Genomic DNA, 8200 nt, shown 5'->3' on the forward strand with positions numbered 1-8200 from the left:
AAACTCAACTCTAGGCCTCCCTGAAATTTCTCCTTGTGCCTTCTTAAGAAGCTATAAAGAATTTTCACTTCCAAATAGCCTTGACAATTAGGAATTAGATATTGAGAGACAATTATCCATAAATCTGTCTCTCTCATAGTTTTATACATGTAGGAATTCATAGGCCATGTACTGCAGGACTATCTTTTCAGGAATGTTTGTATAAGCACAGAATTCTGAAAAGAAAGAGACCTGGACTCCCCCTGAGGCAAATTTATTTAAATTTCCAGATTCTAAAAATGAAGACATTATCTGTCAAGACAATAAAAATAGAGATTCTTCATTTCTATCTCCAGAGAGATTTGCTTACATTTCAAGGTAATAAAGGCAAAGTCTCTCTCAAATGGGAAGGATGAGCAGGTTTTCCAGCTGTCCCTTTTTAAAGTCCCTCTTAGAATTCTGCTGTTATAGCACATATCCACTGCATGTGTAGGCAATGCGTGAGCCTTACTCTATTACTTGTAATATGTAATTGGGGTTCAGGAAGGTCTGCTACAATATTATTCCTGCTGCTACTCTTACTGTAATAAATGTGTTTTTTTTTGTCACTGACCAAGACATTTCATGTCTTTCTGCTAATATCTATGAAACTATCATAGGTGAACTTGTTACTTTTCAAGCAGGATGGAATCTTAGACATTATTCAGTTCTCCCTTGACATTTTAACACAAAAAGTAGTTTCCCTTCTGAAAAAACAAACAACAAACGGACAAAATATTTTTTTTAATTAAAAAAGTGCTTAAGATAGTAGACATAAGCAATAAAGTCCAGCGATTTCTAAAACGTGAGGAACAAATAAGGAAGCTTTATGATTGCCTCACCATATAGTCACATAAGATTCCCTAGGCCACGCAGGGAGTGTATCCAGTAGAGTATGTATTGGCATCCCTGTGTTGAGTAGATAAAGAGAGAGTTCGAGGACACCAAGGTGGCTAGAGATTCCCAAACAGATTATAGAGGAGAGCATGCCGATGAGTAAACTACCTGAAACTCTGTGTGTGTGAGTGTGTGACTGTTTGTGTGTGTGTGTGTGTGTGTGTGTGTGTGTGTGTGTGTGGTGGGGAGTGGACAGGGGTCAGGAGAAGGTCATTTGAAAGGACTAAAGAACCCAGTTTTCACACAGGTTGAGGATAGTGCCTGTACCCAAGAGTCAGATTTAAGAAACTCATAATTTATGAGAAATTGGGAGAATAGTCAGGCATTTCTTAATTCCTTTTTTTTTTTTTTTTTCAGATGGAGTCTCACTCTGATGCCAGGCTGGAGAGCAGTGGTGTGATCTTGGCTCACTGCAACTCTGCCTCCTGGGTTCAAGTGTTTCTCCTGCCTCAGTCTCCCAAGTAGCTAGGACTACAGGCACACATCACCACGCCCAGCTAATTTTTTTTTTTTGTATTTTTAGTAGAAACAGGGTTTCACCATGTTGGCCAGGATGGTCTCGATTTATTGACCTCGTGATCTGCCTCAGCCTCGCAAAGTGCTGGGATTACAGGCCATGAGCCACCGAGACTGGCCAAGAGTTTCTGAATTCTAAGTAGGCGTGATTGGCTCTAAATTTGAGCTCTGCCTCTGGATCTTCCTACCAAAAAGTAAAAGCAAGATGTGAACAAATTATGCTTTTTCCAACTAACTGTACATCACAGTAAAGATTTATGAATATAAATATATCTAGCACCCAATAAGGTAAAATCACAATGTCTGGCATCCAATTATTATTATTAGGCATACAAAGTAATTCCATGAAAGCATAATGAAGAGAAGAGTCAATCAATCAATCAAAGCCAATCTATTCTTATGATATTAGAATGAATAGACAAGGATATTAAAACAGTTTTTAATTATATTCCAGATGTTCAAAATAAAGAGGCAAAAACGTATAAAAAGGATGTAATTATAAAGATGAAAGCTGGAACATCTGAGAAAAACATACAAGATGAGATTAAGTGAAAATTAGGTATGGGAAAAGTAAAAAAAAAAAAGTGAACCTAAAGTCATAGCAATAGAACTATCCAAAATAAAACAGAGAAAAAAGGAAGAATGAAAAAAACTAAAAAAGCTGTAGAACAACTTCATTAGGCTTACTATACATGTGATAAGAGTCATCAACAGGGAAAGGGGAAAGAAAAGAAAAAGTCTGAAGAAATAATAGCAAAACATACTGAATTTGATTTCACCTTAAAACACTGGTCAAAGAAGCTCATTGAAACCTAAGCATGATAAGTTTTGAGGATATGTTAACACAAGGATCTCTCAGCACCTTTGTGATGCATAAATATTTGAGACATAGAAACAATCAGGGCTATATTTACGCTAATTATACCTTAGTCACAAAACTTATTTACCATATACCAGACAATGTAATAAATTCTACAGGCATTATTTCATTTAATTCGATGGCAGTACTTTTCACTTGATATAATACTTGTCATTTTACATGTAAGGAAAATGAAGTTATGAAGCTTAAGCAATTTGCCCAGTATTGTATATCTCTTTAATATGGTCAAACATTAATTCTGGTCTAAAGAAAATATTATAATACTATAATTTTACAGATTCATTTAAGATTAATAGGCTTTTAAAGTATATTTCTAAAATGTTGTGTCTCATTAGTATATGTAAAGGAAAAGTACTTTCAATAAGCAGATTAAGTAAATAAAATCACCAGAATGAGGTATTAGTTTGGTGCAAAAGTAAGTGTGGCTTTTTCCATTATAAGTGATGATAAAAACTGCAATTACTTTTGCACCAACCTAATATATGCAGTATGGAATTGATGATAGTAATATTGTCTTACCTTTGTTAATGTTTTAAAGTTTGATGAGATGTTGTGTAAACTTCTTCCCAGTACATTTGATCTCATCTGACATTTCTCACAGTTCCAGACTTGAAGCAACTAAAACTCAAAGAAGTTAGTGGACTTGCCTAAAGTCCCTCAATCAGTTTAGTTTGGGAATTAGTAGTAGACCTATACTCTTCTGATTTGAAATGTAATTTATTTTGCTAAAAATATATTTTAATGGCTCTAATAAGCATTTTGAATAAAACGTTTCTTAATAAGGAAGCCAACATTACTAAATAATTAATTAAGGAGAATGCTAAAATGTAAAGATCTCTTTCAAAGCAGGCATACAGTTATTAAAAGATAGTAGGTGGGTTTGTCTGATTTTATAATTTTAGAAAGAAATCAACCTAAAAGTAGGCATTTCTCATAAATAATTTTCATATCTTGCTATTAGATATGTACATAAAAATAATTTTAAAACTACAGCTTATGGCAATTGTTTTTAATATTAGTCATTACATTAAAACTGAAAAGAAATTTTTCAGTAAATATCATGCTTAACTAAGAAATCTGCTAGAATGGTTGTTCCAGACGTTATAGCTATTATTTGGCTTTGCCAATCACAACAGAGGAACACTGTGGAATCACAACGTGAGAGAATTGCTGATGGCATAGTCAATAACCATAAGGGGACATGAAATAAACACCATATGGGAGAAAAATTCATGGCAGTTCTGCAGCAATATAAAACAAATGTTTACAAATATCAACTGGTATCTATATGTAGCCAAATCGCTAATTTCATTCTTTTGAGTAGCTATCACTGGCTGCATTAATATTCCAGACAAAAGTTTAAGCCATCTAGGTCCGGTAAATACAAACACTACTATCAGATCCTTCTCAGAGAATCTGTTTTGCTTTGATTTGTTTTATTTTTCTAACAATGTTCTCCACAAATACACTATGAAAATTACTATTGTGGTTGGATTTATGTTATTTTTAGAGAAAGGTTAGATATTATATGTGTGTGTGCTCCTACACATATACACATATGTACACATTATGCTATCAATCACATTTAAAAATTTTATCCTAATGCTGTTATTAGAATAATGTCCTCCCTCCTCTGTGATTTATATATGTTTTTGTAATCATAGCATAATAGGCCACAAAATGCAATGTGCATATATATTCAAAGCAATAAGCTTTAATACAGAGAAATAAAATGTATAGCCACAAAAATCTGTACTTAGATTGCGTGAATTCAAACCCTGACTTTGGAATCCACAAGATAGTTATTAATTTAATAAAATAATCCTGTTACATACCTATAATATAGTGAACACCTGATAAATGTTAGATTTTACATCATCACTTTTTCAATGCAAGAATTGGATAAAATAAGCCCAAGAATAATTGTCCTTCAATTGACGTAGGAACCTAGTGTATTACCTTGTAACAAATTAGTATCTAGCGCTGGTTGATGAAAATAAAAGAATAATAAAGAGGCAAATTAAATAATTTAATCACTTTTTGTTGTTTTCTATGCTATACTGAAAAATGTAATTACTCTGGGCTTTTCAAGAGAAAAGATTAACCAATTATTCTTAAATAGGTGAGCTTCCAGATTGCTTTGCTGAGGAATGGTTATAATATCCTAGAGTGAAAATTTCATTGGGCCACAGAGATATATAATTGCCTCTGACATAAATTTGTGGAGATAAATGCCATGACCTTGATAATTTGCCTACCAATAAAAGGATAATGTTATTTATAATTATGAAAAGACTCTAGCACTGAACAGAATAAATGATAGGCTGATAGGCTTAGTGCAAATAAGACCTAATAGTAAGTCTATCAGCTGCAGTAACAATACATTAGATCTGACTATTTGTTTTGGCTTGTATATTGACATGTATGTAAAGATGCTAGTGTGAAAAAAAAATAAGTTAATTGCCTCTGGCTTTTACAGAAATCTAGTGGCAAGAAATATTGAAATACAACAAAAGTGACACATGCAGGATATTAGCTGTGAAGAGGAGCAGGTCTCTTTAACTTCCCAAGGATTCTTAAAGATGTGCAAAAGCTTAATAAAGAAAACTCTGTCTCAGTTCTCACTTTTCCTCTCTGCTGAGTAAAAAGAAAGGAGTTGCTAGAATCTTCAGGCAATTTTATGTGACCAATCATTTTGACCTGGAAAAATAAGAAATTTCTAGATACTGAAATAACAATAAATCTTACAAATAAAAAAAGTTGCACTAGTTGGTCATTACTGATAAGTGCAGTGTGAAGTTTGTAAATCTCTTAAATTCTAGTCTTTCCACACCTGTGAAATGGAAGGATCCCAAATTATTACTGATTTGCAGCAGCTGCTACAAATCACTACTGCCAGGAGACAAATTTGTTGTCAGTAAGGAAAGCTCCTGCCAAACTTCCTGTCTAAAAAAAGAGATTAGGTGATTTTTACAGTTGCCTACATTACTAAATCAGGACTGAGAAATCTGCTTTGCAATTTTCACTATTACTATTCAGAATATGTTGAATCTCCAGGACCTCCGTGAGTTGTCTTTTACAGATTACTTGCCGATTCTAAAGGATAAAAATTTACAGATTTTTTGAGTTGTACAAACTTTGTAATACGTCACCAAATATATCCATAATCAGATTTTTCATTGTTTCCTCTCCTCTTTTTTCCACAAATATATAGAATTTAGAGTTAAATATAACATCAAATATAATTTTGTTTTGAAATTTCAGAACAGTTTGAATGCTTTAAAATCTCAAATATACATGGAAACCTATAGATGAATGTAGACCTATAAACATTGAAAGATCTGTTAGACAGGTTCAAGATTTGTCTTTGCCAATAGCCCTATCATTGTCAAATCATTTAAACTTCATGCTTCAACTACATTATTAATCATCTGAGAAAATATTACCAGTCTTAGATATATTAAAGAGCTATAGTCTTGTTATAAATAATAACTGATATAAAGCAATTCATATTCAAATTGTAAGGAAATCATGCTGCTGCTACCTTCAGATATATTCAGATTCTGACCACTTCTCCTCCTTTCCAAGGTTACATCTCTGATAAGTACAATGCAGAGTTTGTACGTCTTTATTTACAAATTAGTCCAAGCCACTACTACGTATTTCTCATCTACAATACTGCAATGGTCTTCTAAATGAAAACTCCACTTTCCTGCCTGTATGCTGCCTAGGATGCATATTAAACAGAGTAATAAGACAGATTTTTTAAAAGCTAATTTAGATTCTGCTACTGGTCTTCTAAAAACCCTGCAACGTTTAACCATTCACTCAAAGCAAAATGTCTTTAATTGTCCTCAGGCTACATCCTTGACCCCATTTTCTGCTCCTCTCCCCTTTATTCTCTGCACTCTAGCCCCTAGAGCCTCTTGCTTATTCCTGTGACACACAAGACTGGATTTCATCTAAGAGTATCAGCACTTGGTTCCCTTTTGCTGGAATGTTCACCTTTGAAAATCTATATGGATAACACCTCACTTTCCCACAAATCTTTGCTCACATAACACCTTTTTAATTAAACCTATATCAACAATCTCTTAAAGCCTGCAACTTTTCTGTCCCTTTACCTCTTGCATTTCATATATTTCTTAGGTTCCATTTTCATTTTGTTAAAGAGGACTTTTCATCTCCTAACATATTATGTAATGTATTTATTTTTGTGTTTGCAGTTACTGTCCACCAGGCACATTAGAATGTCAGTCTGCTGAAGGCATAGCTCTTAATCTGTTTTATATTGATGTAATCCAAATAATTGCTGATGCATTTAATAAATAAATTAATAAAAGATACTCTTTTATTCCTAGTATATTATTTTGTTTTATTTGCTTATTTATGTGAGAAAGGTTTTTCACACACATTCTTATTTAGTCTCTGAGGGGCACATTCAGCATCTCAATAAAGTACAGAATCTGTTCCCACAATACCCATATAGCTTTATGTGCATGTAAAAAGCGAAGATGCCTAGATGCATTCAGTCCTACCCTCCTCTGGAAGTTGAAGACATGAAATCTGCATTTTAAAAAATATTACAAATGACTTTTTTTTTTGCACCAGATTTTGAGATTCAAAGAATTAATGTGATGACCTTCAAAAAATTTGTATAGCTGGGTGCAGTGGCTCATGCCTATAATCCCAGCACTTTGGGAGGCTGAGACAGATGGATCACTGGAGGTCAGGAGTTCGAGACCAGCTGGCCAACATGATGAAGCTCCATCTCTATTCAAAATATGAAAATTAGCCAGGCATGGTGGCAGGTGCCTGTAATCCCAGCTACTTGGGAGGCTGAGGCAGGAGAATCTCTTGACCCCAGGAGGTAGAGGTTGCAGTGAGCCAACATCAGGCCACTGCACTCCAGCCTGGGTTACACAGCAACAATCTTTCTCAACAAACAAAAAAAAAAAAGAGAGAAATTTTACTGCATTTAGAGATAAATTCACTATGTAACACCCCCCTACCAATACACACACATAGAAAGTTCACAAAGATAGATCATATTCTCAACCATAAAATAATATGCGAAATTTAAAAAGATTAAAATCTGTAACAATTACCTGACCACAACAAAATAAAATAAAAAATTCAAAGGGGTTTAGGACATGCAACCCCAACATATGGCACCTTGGCATTTAAGAAAACAGCAGAAGCAGGAAGGTCTCTCTGAACTTCTCCTGCTGTTCTCCCCTGAAGCAGGGCATAAAAGAATTCTGACATTCCTCTAACGTAAAGTATCTTAAGAACCTAGATTTTCTTTGGCCTCACTCATTTCCTTTAAAAATTATTTACTCTTCCTCTAAAACGGCCTACATCCTCTACTTCCCTCTCTCTTATGAAGAAGATAAGTAAGCTTTAATGTTTTGGCCCTTCTTTGAGTTTTGTATTTTGTGAGACTCCCTTGTACTTAAACATAATAAATTTTTATTCTTTTTTTTTCCTCCTGTTTATCTGTTTTGTTTCATAGACTAAAATAATCATCAGGGGGTTGGAAGAAAGGTTTTACATGTTTTGGAATTTTCTGGGAATGTTTTTCCTCCTACATGTTCCAGTCTTCCATTAAATTCCTTAAAACTGACAAATGACTTTACTCTTCAAAGACTTAAGAAGTGATAGTTTTGTAGAAATGATTTAAAGATAGTTAGTATATGCAATTTTGTAAACAGCATTTTTCTCTCAAAATATTGGATTGCCATATTTTTCTGTTTCAGATATTCTCCTACACATATCATCAGAAATATTTATAAAGGTTAATTAGGGCACTGGAAATTATAGCAAGTCTTTTAAGTTTTAAAATCAATAAGTATGTGGCAAAGTTCTATCTTAGAAAAATATTACTAA

Source organism: Sapajus apella, unplaced genomic scaffold (assembly GCF_009761245.1).
Source record: "Sapajus apella isolate SASKATOON/1434 unplaced genomic scaffold, GSC_monkey_1.0 scaffold9, whole genome shotgun sequence".
Lineage (NCBI taxonomy): Eukaryota > Metazoa > Chordata > Mammalia > Primates > Cebidae > Sapajus > Sapajus apella.